The following is a 12,586-nucleotide window of genomic DNA, read 5'->3' on the forward strand; positions in this document are numbered from 1 at the left end:
AGAGAGAGAGAGAGAGAGAAAGAGAGAGAGAGAGAGAGAGAGAGAGAAAGGGGACCACAGAGAATTTCCAAGATGTGATAAAAATACCGTGAATCTTTAAGTTTAAAAAAAGTATTATAGTAAAGGACACATTGACATTAGTCCCCCTCAAAATATTCCCCCTCACTTCAAACACTGCATTCTTCTTGCCAGCTTCTGAAGTAGTTCTGGAAGTCCTCTTTCTTATCTTTATTTGCACTGTCATGGCTGCCTCCATGTCCCGAATTAATTCAAAATGTCTACCTTTCATGGCCATTTTGACTTTGGGGAAGAGCCAGCAGTCGCCGCCAGATCCAGTGACTAAGGTATATGCAGACATTCCTTCATGTTTTTATAAACGTGCCTTCTCATTGGATGGCATATGGCAGCCGCATTCACTGTATTTTTTATTAAACTTCATAAAGACACTCACAAAAGATTCCTTCCATAACTGCTTCAGAAAGCAGCAAGAATGACGGGATAAGTGTTTCAAGCAAACAGGAATGTTTTGAAGGAGATTAATGGCAACGTATCTTTTGCCGTAATTTTTTTAAAAATGTAAACATTCATCATATAATGATCAATGTGATCATTCACATTGGTCACACCGGGGCTGGGGATTTAGCTCAGCGGCAAAGCGCCTGCTTCGCAAGTGCAAGGTCGTGAGTTCGGTTCCCGGTACCAGAGAAAAACCAAAACAAACAAACAAACAAACAAACAAACACATTGGTCACACCTCATAGATCCCTGAAAATATAAAACCCAGCCTTGTTGCTAACCAGACTGAGATGTGCCCAATAGAACATTAGCAATATTTCTACAAACCCAAGCCAGGCCACTCTGCAGAATGACTGGCCACCCTTTCTTCTGATTATTTGCTGTTTTCCTACCAATTGTACAACTTTACCCTTTGCTCCTAAAAAGAGATGGCTAAGAAAGTCAGTAGCTGAACTGCCCTGGGAACTGGGTCCCCTCTTCCTTGTTCCCTCTCTTGAGTCCCTCAACACAAGACCAAAGCTTTCAGAAGCTTCTCCTAGTTTCCTAGTCCATTTGATATGGACCTTTTTTGCTGCAGATAAGCTAAGAAAACGTGTGTCATTACAAATGAATTTCTCTACTTGGTCAGTGGGTTTAAGCATCCTACTTGAAAGATGCCCTGTGAAAAGCAGAGATATTAAGGAGGATGTAAAACAGTCAGATAATAAAGCTGAGCCATGGATGGCAGCTGCTGTTCTACATATTATTCTGAGCTATGCAGGAAAATCCTCTGCCAAATTCCTGCATGTGCACAGGTTGAAGTGCCAGCCTTTACTGCACCAACAGGTACACCTGTGTACAAGGCAATTGACATCTCCCTCTGGACTTTAGTCCCTTCACTTGTAAATTCCAAGGATTAGATGGTCCCTGTAGTTCCCATGATGCTTTCCCAGATTGGAATATCTGGGATTCTAAGCAACAGCCAACAAGATCAGGAAAAAAATGCTGCAGACTGAGGCACAGCATGATTCATGCTGAGCGCCTTGATATAAGAAAGAACTCCCATATCTGAACTTAAAACATTTTTTCAGTGTTTGTAAAGCCAGTTACCCAACAAAGGGTCTATGCCACAAAACAGGTTCAACTATGTTTTCTGGGCATAGACTGAAAAAAAACCCTTTTCAACAAAGTCTCAAATCAGTAGTTTCCAACAAGTTTTCTCTGAATGAAAAGTCTGGGTTTGGCGGACACCAAATTTGGGGACACAGTGCATTGTGGGAAATGTCACGGCTTCACATTGAGTGTGGCCATCTGCCAATTCAAGAAGTCCCTGGATCACAGTGACACAAGAAGGTCACTGTTAATTTTACAAACACCCCAAAACTTAGAGTGAAAACAAAATAATGCAAAACAAATTATTTCCAGTTGATTTGCTGATTGCTAATAATATTCTTCATCAAGAAATCCAGGCAGGAACGTTACTCATTGTCACAATTAGCTATGGCTACTGATATCTCCTTGTATCAACTACAAACTCTACAGGAGAGGCTCCAGGCAGGCTTCACAATAGGTTCATCTTTCAATTTCCACATTTTTGCTGCTCAATCTATGAGCTTATGGGCTTTTCACCCAGCTAAGTCTTCTTTTGCAACCTCCTACTCTCTCTCAGTACTAAACAATTGCATCTCTTGGTCCATTTTTCATGCAAATAGCTTTGTCTCCTTTAACAATTCATAGATGTTCCAGCACACACTACAGGATGAGACACTCTGCCAACACTTATGAGAGAGTCAAAGATGAAAAAGAGGCAGCACCTGCCTTCAGGGAAGCCTCAATCTAGAAAAGAAGAGAGACACATGCAGGAGAACTAGTAACTTCAGGCAGATGGGGTAAGCACCGTAAAAAAAGTTCAGCGACTCAGTTGTACAACTCACTAAGATAAATATTGCATTTATTAAACTCTCATTACTCACTGATCCCACTTGCAATGAAAATCACCTCAATAGAGGTGGTCTTGCCGCCAGCTCCGTATCCTATCCTATTCTCCCTCCAAAGGCTCACAGTGGAAAGAAAACAAATAATAGCAAAGAGACACAAGTGGGATGACGGCAACAGGCAAAAGATCAGCAGGATAAGCAAACACCAGAAAAGAGCCTTCATGGACTTCACCCTTTCAGAAAAACTCAGCAGAGAACTGAAGGTAAGATCTTAAGAATTAATGAAGTGATGGTTAGACTGAGGGAAGTCTACCAGGAAGGTTTCCTGGCCTTTGTATCAGTTTTAATGGGTGGCGTTTTTGAGAAAGGTTGGCTTTTGTGCAGAGTTCATGGAGTGGGAATGAAAACATGACAGGAGGAGAGAGCAGACATCCCACCAGTAATAATCATTAGTGTGATTTTGCTTTGGGTTTCCCTGTTGAACAGCCTCTCAAACCAGAGCAGCCACAGTAAGAAACCCATGCATGCAAACTCCTAACACAGTGCTTGGCGCACAGTGAGTGTCTGGGAAAGTGATGCAGTCCAACGGGAAGAACATGAGGGCTGCTTCTCATGTGGCTTCTGCCACTTCAAAACCCTATACTTTGAGAAAGTACTTGCATTCTAAATGGAACCACACTAGTTTTCATTGTTATAGAGACAGGGTTTGTGAGATTATGTACATTTATACAAACACATCTCAAGGACTGCAGAGAGATAAAAGACAGTCTTTGCAACAGTCCCTAACAACAGAGCAGGTGCTAAATAAATCTAATTTATCTTGCCTTGCCAGTGGTAATTATAATAAAATCAGTTTATAGAGCTGAATATTTACTTATTCACCATACAGGGTATGTATTAAAATAGCAAAGTACAAATGGATGCTAGTTATTAGGTTGCTGATTTTTAGGATAAAGTCTTGTGACCAAACATCTAGAAAAAGTGTCACACCTGAGGTTTGGATTGTAAACTATGACCACTATCAAGATATGTTGTTATGGCTCACCAGATACAATAGGAATTGCCTTGTGAAAAGACACAAATTTGTAACACTATGTGACTTCCTATTTGGAAATAGTTTCCACACTGTGCTTTAAAAGTCCTATATAAAAATATGTCACTTTCTCTCTTCCTTCCTCCTTTCTCAGCTAATGCCTGGTACTTCTCACAGTGGGAGTAGGAAAGACTTATTCCATTCCACTAGCAGGGAGATGTTTTTAAATTTCTGACTGCTGTAAGTTATTAAGGAGAACCATGGCTGCATTAACACTGTAGCTAGACCAGTCATTAAAATACTGACCATCAACACCTATATTTTTTCTGTTCTGAAAACGTTATCAAGGCAGATTTTCTTCCAGGTCTTCTCTTTCTTTATATTCACATTCAGCCACCCTTTGGACATTAACTAGTCCATGCGTTTGTTCAGTGTTGGCATCACTGTTGGGCATTTCAGGACAATATCCTACTTTCAGCTGATGGTTTAACCACATGGTCCTTCAAATCTCATAAAGACTTCATGGTCCCCTTTAAACGACTCCTTTTTCTGACTTCCTGATGTAGTGGCCACACTATTACTGCAGATGTCTGAATCCCAACCCCAAGAATCCTCAGGTCAAATCAGTCCCCAAACTCCATCCCTCTTCTCTTTTCCTCTCTGCAATCCATTCCATTCACAATTCAATCCTTACTTTCCCCAGGACATTTACAAAACCTCCAAACACATCTCTCAGACTTCAGATCCTCACCCCTCCAATGCTGATGCTAACATATGATTGGAAAATATGAGACAGTCTCTTCCTCACATGCCTTCAGTGGCTCCTGACTGTAACAAGGGAAACACAGAAGCATTTAAAATCCAGAGCCCTCCTCAGCCTAAAACATAAGATTCCAGAACAAAGTCAAATGATCCCTTCACAAACTCTATGCTCCAGGTCAAATCAAAACCTCCCTCTTTTCCTGAATTGTACTTGGTTGTGTATGTTTTCACAGCTTTGTTAAGCATAACTCCAGGCAAATAGTAGGAACTAACCAATGGTAGTTGAACAATAACAGAATCTGGGGGAGGGAGAAGCTGGCACACACTTTAAACTCTTTCAACTTTTCAGAATATGTGAACATTTTCATCAGCAAACTTAACATGAATAAATCTCATGGGGGCTGGGTTACCTGTTTCCCAAAGACCATACAGGTATACCCTACAGGTACACGATATGCCAACAAGGCTTTGAAAGACAAATAATGAGAATGTAGTCCAAAAAGGAAAGAAGAAAGGGTTAGCTCCAGGGTGCTGAAGTACTCTTGGCCATTAATCAAATCTAGGCAATTTAAAGGCAACCACTATGTAGAATTAGACTACAGAGAAAAAGTTAAGAGATAAGCCCCAACTGTACTGGAAAAATAAGATGCTAAGAATTTTCTTCTGCAAACTAAAGACACTTCCGATCACTATTCTCCTATCTTGCCTCCAGGTTCTGAGTTAAAGTAACAAAAGAAAAGCATCTGATCTTGTGTTAAAACTATACCTGCAACATCTCTCAGGGAGAGAGATCTCAGTTCCCTGGTTTCAGCTCAGTTATGCTTAGGAGCCTAAATTTAACGAAAAAGTGTCTGATCACTGTCCTAGGAATTTGTCTATTTTTAGCTGACTCTTTGAACTTGTAAATCACAGCACAAAAATTCAAACTCTTTTCTTGGTTTGGATTAGAAAAATATAGTTCTTTTTAGCTTTCTGCCTATTCTCCCAAGCTAATACAACTTTTGTGTGGTGGTGCCAGGGATGGAACCCTGGGCCTTCCACGTGCTAGGCCAGAGCTACCACTCCCCAGTCCTCTCTTTCAAATATACAGTTATTAGTGACTGTTTGTTCTAGAGGCAACCTTTATGAAAATCTTCCCTACCTAAGTTGTTTTAAATGTTTTTCAGTCCATGAAAATTCCATATATAAAACCCTTGGGAATGTTAACCTAAAATAATAATGTTTGCTCTTTAAACTGAACCATATTTCCTAATAAGAACAGATCATTAATTATTTACCTTGGTTATTTGGTACTAATAAAAAGGAATCTGATGCTATCTGAAGCAGGACCTATTCTTTTCCTCTCTTATTGTTTTGTTCTGTGTGTATGAGGGCACCAGTTTTTCCTCTAACAGATCATACACTTCCAAACACAAAAATAAATTCATTAACAAAACCCAGTCATGTTGTTTGTTGCTTGTTCTAATTTTTTTGTAGGGCATCAGCTGGTAAACCCAGGGGGGCTTTCTTAACACTCTTTTAAGTCACTGAAACTGTCAGTCAAAGCCCACTTATTTTTCAGGCTATAAAATCAGCCCAGTAGAATCCCACTGAAAATTGGTTTATAAGCTGGATTCCTATATATTGGGAAACCAATTATGTTCCTCCCAAGCAATCAACTCCCGTAGAAGAAGAATGAAACAGCTTCTTGTCAAGAACACTAACATTACTTTATGAAGGGTTTCCACCCTATTTCCACCAAAGGGTCACACACATGTCTATAAGGTCCTATAGCTAATGGACAACTGTACAGATTTTCATACTCCAGTAAAAGCCAGTTCACACACTTTTCCAAAATGATTAAAATCTCATTTTGAACAACTGTCTTAGTAGATTTTTTCTCAAGTTAATAAAACTCATTCTCCTCGAACTTTTAAAATTCTATTCTTATTTATTACACACACACACACACACACACACACACACACACTCAGGGGTACTCACTTATAAATTTAAGGGAAACAAGGAAAGATGGGCATGAGTGCCTTTTTCTGCATTCAGTGAGGAGAAAAAGAACCTCCTTAACATCACCCAAGTTGTGCTTACTGCATCTAACACTCCAGCACAGATCAGAGGAGTCAGACTCCAGCGTCCAAATAGTTTCCACTGGGACCCACTGGGACTGCAGGGTGAGTTGAGGATGGAGAGGTGACTGCCCAGGAGCCATGGGGAACCACAGTGATATATGACCACAGTTTCAAACGTTCCTTGTTCTCTCTTCACCACAGACTTCATCATTAATCGTAACTCATAAGGAAAATTACCTTTTCAGTGGAAATTTACCTTCCACTGAAAAGCCAGGCATTGCTTCAGGTAGACTTTCTATGTTATTTATATGCTTACTAAAACAATTCTGTGTTTGAAAAGAAAAACTTGTCATTGCCTCCACCTTTCAGATGAGGAGACCCAGGTTTAGTAGGTTTAAATAACTTGCGGAAGGTTGTTAACCAGCAACGCCAGAGCTGGGTTTGAGTCCTACACAAGGCAAAGCCAGTTTTTCTCCAGCACCAAGCTGACCTGCGGGGACCCAGGGAGCGAATCCACTCAGGAGGGAGCTGCTTCCACCTGTTCTCCTGGTTCTCTCCTCACCCCCTTTCTGTCCTTCCCTGAAACCGAGGCTCCTTGGGGGCAGGTTCTAATCTGAAGCATTTTCCCATGATGTCCCTCCTCTCCAGAACCCCCTCCTCTGAAATAAAAACTGCCTTCTGAGAGGCACGCAGGAAGGGAGAGGAATGCGTCTTTCCCGAGACCCGGCACAGAGAGGACAGAGAACAGTGAAGCTCGACCATTCCTCAAACAGGGCTGTTGGCCTCCTGGCCTGGAAGAACCCGGGGTGCGACCCGGAGTCTCTCCGCTGGGAGAGCCCAGACCATCCCCACTTCTCCAACTTGAACATTCTTATAAGCCAAGACCACCCCGCCCCAACCTCACTCACGGCGCTCCTCGCCTCGGATGCTGAAGGCTCCTGAGACCACCCGCCTGGCGCCCCCTGTCTCCAGGGAGCAGAGGCGAGATCGTGTGGATGCGCTGCAGGAGACGCGCAGGGCTGCTGGCAGCGCTCGAGCGGGGCAGGTGGCGGCGCGGGGCAGGTGGCGGCGCTGGGAGGGGCCCGCAGGGAGCCCGGTGGCCAGTCCTCGGCGACTCGCCAGCCCGGCAAGAGTGGACCACCACTCCTCTGACAAGCACCCTGCAGAAGGCCAGTTTTAAAAAGTTTCTCTAGACTCACGTGACCCAGACCTGTCTCCACCTCCCGATTCCTGAAACCTGACAAAGTCAAGTCAGCACTTTCCAAGCTGAAGTAGCAAACAGCCGCAGGGCGGAACCTTAAAAATTAACAAAGAAGGCTCAGCCAGGTTGCTGCGTGGGTTGGTTTGTTCCTTTGTTTTGTTTTTATTTTTGCTCCCACTTTCTAAAAGCATCTGTCTTAGAATTTTTGAAATCACTTCTCTACTTGCAAGCCCAGTGTTTGCCAGGAAGCTGTGTAGTATTTTACTCCTCTGTTTAAAAAAATCAGCATGCCTTCATTGATCAGTCACAATCCAATCACATTAATGGTGAACAAATACGAACGTGCCAAGAGCTATTCCCGCATTATTGCCCTGAAATCTTTAGAGCAACCTTGTGTGTTCTGACTATAATTATCGCCATTCTGCAAGTGGAAAATAGACGTAGACTAAGGAACCTCTTCAGGCTTACATCACTTGTACGTGTTCTGAGTGTGCATTGGTAATCAGCTGCCAGGTGCTGGGTGCTGAATCGGACAACAGGCCAAGCAGCACTTAAAGGGGCAAGGGTGTGCAATGGGGAAATCAGACAAAATCAGGCAAGGTCATCATTGCCCGAGGCCGCAGCACCACCTGGGAGACAAGTGAGAGGCCCTTGCCCTGCTTCCATTCTTGCCCGTTCTCTGGCTAAGTGCAGCTGCAGGATGGAGACCACGCAATACCAGCCCAGCCAACCTACCAGCCAAGGAGGGAAAAGTCATTACTGTTTTAAGCCACTTTCAATCTTGGGTAGTTTGTTACACAACTAAGGCTAAGTAAAGCACTAGTTTGTGGCCTGAAAAAAATTAATGTCCCTGAATCTCGCTTTTCTCCTAAGTACCTACCTGACTAGGTTGTTGTGAGGACGAAATGAAAAGCAATGTGTAAATAGTGTAGTCAGTGCAGCCATCACTTGCCACGTAATTATGCATGCAAGTACTTCCTACCCACTTATCTCTCTCCAAACAAAATTTGCTGGTGGGAAAAAAAAATGTTTTTCTTTAAGGCCAAGAACAACCCACCTTTAATGTTTGCAAGGCTCAAGGCAACAGTACAAATAAAGGTCCATAAACCACATGCCTAAATACTGAAGTCACCAACTACAGTTAACAGAGTATCAGATACTGTAGGTTCCACCTTTCCATCCTAACAGATACACCTTTGTAATAATGAAAGACCAGGTTCAAACTCCTGGATATTCTGTACTTAAGTATGGAGAGAGCTGGTTTCCAGCTGCTGGCCTGCAGCCGCCTCTCCCTTCCTGCAGGTGGGAGCTCAATCAGGCTTCTCAGAACAGCCACTCCCAAACACCTCTTGAGCCCACAGTAAGAAGAACAGAGGGAATGCTGTCTGCCCATAGGAATGTAGTCACTGGGAAACAACACAGCTGCTGGTGTGTGGACACTTGAAGCAGGTTCAGTGCTACTTGGGAAGAGAATTTGATGATCTTAAATACTCAGAACAAGGTTTAGGGAGGTTTAGGCTTGGGTATGAGGGGCACAATGGACATATTCCCATAGACCCTCATAGTACTTTGGGGCTTGCAGGCTGTTAAGAGCCAGAAGCGAAAGACTTTTAACATATGGCCCTGGAAGAGGCCCTTTGGAACTAAGTGCAAGGGCAGCTACTAGCCAAGCATGGCTGTGCCCCAAATGAAGCCTATTCGGGGAAAATCAAGAATTTTAAAGTCAACACAGAATGAACACATATTTTAGCATTCTTCTTTAAACACAGGATATATCAAAAATCTTACTGAAATATTAGTAACCTCAGAGGTATAAACATAGCAACAAAAACATCATTTGAAAATTTAAATTTATTTCACAATCATTTAGTTTTGAGGGTGTTAAATAATACATTTTCATTTTAATTTTTGTTTAGTTCTCCTGAATGAAAAGTGGCATGTGTTCACTAAAAGAAATAAATACTTTTAATACAATACAGTCATTTTACAGTGCATTGCATAATGATTTCAATCATAGACCCTGTATACAATGGTAGCCCCATAAAAGTATAATGGAGCTAAAAAAAATGCCTAGCACCTAGTGACAATGTAATGTCATAGAAAAACGTATGACTCGTGTTTGTGGTGATGCTGACATAAATAAATCTATTGTACTACCAGTCATGTAAAAGTATAGCACATACAGTTATGTATAGTATACAATATTTAATAATGATAGTAAACAATTATGTTACTGGTTTACTCGATTTTATTATTATTTTAGAGAATACTCCTACTTTAAAAGTTCTCTACTGTAAAACACTGTGCCATCTTACCTTGGTAGCCGCCTCGTACATCTTGTGTTTACTACATCTCTTGACTGCATCATTTTCCCTTATTTGATTTAATCTCCTGTTGTTTTGTTCATCATGACTCCTGAACATATATAATCCACTGCTAGTGTTACCTGTAAGAGGCCATGTCATGACTGGCCTGGAGACACAATTAAAAGTGATTAAGGACTTTTAATCAGTAAGGTTAAAAGTCCTTACTGATTAAAAAGACTGGAAAATCAGTAATGGCGGAAAGGTGGAAAATCAGTAGTGGTTACTGCATGCCAGTCAGGCATGTGCATTCCTCCATGGCTATGATCTTGAACAACAAAGTGACAGAGGCTGTGAACAGATTTGCATCGTTTAAGGAAATTAGACAAAAATTCAAGAAGGGCCTATATCAAACAACTGTGAGTGACCTGGACTCAACACTTAACATGCAAGCACATTTATCTTAGCACCATGATAATCATGGACAAAGCAAAAAGACTATTTGTGATGCTGAATTGCTGCTGTGTTGAATTTTCTGCTAGCTCTGGGAGGTTTAAACAATTGAAGAATCATTATTCACTATGTGAACGTGAAAGTGAGTGAGAGTTTGTGAGGGCTGATGTGAAGACAGTTGAAAATCCTTGGGAAATTCTAGATAGGCTAAATTTTAGATGAGGTGATTGTGGAGCAAAACTGTTTTCGAGAACAGATCTTCCATATGAATGAAACCTCTTTGTCTGGAAACAGGTATCTGAAAAGGACTTTCATCCCTTAGGAGGCCAAGTCATTGGTAGGTTTCAGGGCCCTTAAGGACAAGGTAATAGTCTTGTTGGGGGCAGTGCTGTAGGCTGTAAATTGAAACCCTTTGTGATAGGGTACAGGAAGGTGCCCAAAGTCTTCAAGCCAATCAACAAGCATGCACTTTGCGTCCCACAGGAGAAGTCATGGATGACCCAGGTTCTCTTCCAAGATGCTATGCTGAAAACCTATGCTGGTGAAATGGAATAGTACTGCTTGCAGCATAACCCACATTCTCAGATCTTGTTCATTGTAGATAATGGTCCCATACATCCTCCTTTTACTGGTGATGGTCATTGTAATAGCACAGTGTTCTTTCTCCCTACATGCATCCCTTCTTTGATCCATCCAGTGGATCAAGAAATTACAGTTGTTTTTCAGGCCTATGAAATGAAGAGGAACTCTGCCCAAGCTGATAATGTCACCAAGGAAGACGATGATGATGCCTCTCTGGAAAGATCACAGTATCACCCTATATTTGAATTTGTTGTATCCCAGATCCTGTGCTAGACATTTAAAAAAGGAAAGAAAAAAGAAATAGTCTTCTTTAAGGAACTTACATTTCAACCAGCAAGGGGGTGAAGGAGACATATAAATCGATCTCACAATACAATATGCTAAGTGCTGTAATTGGGGTCAATAAAGAGTGCCCTGGGATCAGACAGCAGGGGAAAAGTTCCTTCCTAAAGAGACAGGGGAATCTCACTAGAGGTGACATGAAGCTGGCATTGAAAAATGAAGAGCCATTGTGGGGAAAGGTAGCAATTCAAGCCAAGAGCGTGTCCTGGGTCCTGGCTATTCTGAGAATGATGGCTCATGGTGGAGGTGTCAGGGTAGGGTGTGCAGAGGGTCAACTAAAACTGAAATTAAGAAAATTAGACTAGTCTAGCTTGGGAAGAGCTGTGGGTGCTGATGTGACTCAGAATTGGTAGAACTTGCAGATTTGAAGATATGTTTTCTTAAGTAAAACAGAACAGAAAAGGACACTATAGAACAGAACAAGTACGCTAGTTTCCCAGGGCTTCAGTAGCCAAGTGTAAAACTTGGGCAGTTCTAAACAATAGAAACATATTGTCTTTTGGTCGTGGAGGCTAGAAATCTGAAATTAAGGTAATAGCAGGGCCGTGATTGCTCTGAAACCAGTAGAGAAAGATTTTCCCTGCCTCTTCCCATGTCTGGTAGCCCCACACATCCCTTGGCTTGTGACAGCATCACTCAGATCTCTGCTTTGCATATATAGGGCCTCTGCCTGTGTCTCTTCACTGCACTTTCCCTCTGGGTGTGCCTCTCTCCCCATCCCAGGTACCCATTTTTACAAAGGCAGCAATCACACAATGATGTCATGTTCACATGATTGCCTCTGTAAAGACCCTGTTTCCAAAAAAAAAAAAAACCCACATTCTGAGATACTGGAAGCTAGAACTTACGTATAATATACAGTTCAACCCAAGGCAATAAGAGAGAAAATGCCATAGTGAATAATGTGTTGCAAAACTATCTATTTCAGCATGTATGTAAGTGTGTTGGTCATTGTACTTTCCATTGACTGCTAAATTTTACCACAAATGTAGTGGCTTAAAACAACGCACATTTATCCTCTTACAGTTCTGAAGCCAGATATCTGACATCAAGGTGTCAGCAGGGCTGTATTCCTCCAGGAGGCTCCAAGTGAGAAGCTAATTCTTTACTTTTCCCACCCTCCAGTAGCTGCCCACATTCTCTGGTTCTTGGCCTTTCCTTACCTTACTCCAATCTCTTGCTTCTATCCTCACATCTCCTTCTACTCATTCAGGACCTCTTGTCTCCCCCTTCTAAGGACCCTTGTGATGATACTGAGTCCACCTGGATAGTCTAGGAGCATCTCTCCATTTTTAGGTCCTTAATTTAATCCCATCTTCAAAGTCCCATTTGACCTGTAAACTGGTATATCCATAGATTCCAGGGATCAGGACCTGGGCAACTTCATATGTGTGAATTATTCATCCTATTAG

The 12,586-nt window shown here is 42.0% G+C and overlaps 1 protein-coding gene across 7 annotated transcripts in view; it reads right to left on the reverse strand.

Moving 5' to 3' along the window:
- The window catches only part of Cpvl (carboxypeptidase, vitellogenic-like), a 165,961-nt gene that overhangs the window by 114,001 nt on the left and 39,374 nt on the right, over positions 1-12,586 (reverse strand). Inside the window, exon 1 of one of the 7 annotated variants that reach the window (XM_005377476.2) lies at positions 7,202-7,529. The exons of 5 other annotated variants lie outside the window; for them this stretch is intronic. The gene's annotated coding sequence lies outside the window, so the exon portion shown is untranslated. Of the gene's footprint in view, positions 1-7,192; positions 7,530-12,586 lie in introns of those variants that run through there. One more of the 7 variants, XM_013510616.1, reaches the window with a different exon arrangement.

The sequence above is a fragment of the Chinchilla lanigera genome, unplaced genomic scaffold (assembly GCF_000276665.1).
Source record: "Chinchilla lanigera isolate Chin_1 unplaced genomic scaffold, ChiLan1.0 scaffold00009, whole genome shotgun sequence".
In the NCBI taxonomy this organism is placed as follows: domain Eukaryota; kingdom Metazoa; phylum Chordata; class Mammalia; order Rodentia; family Chinchillidae; genus Chinchilla; species Chinchilla lanigera.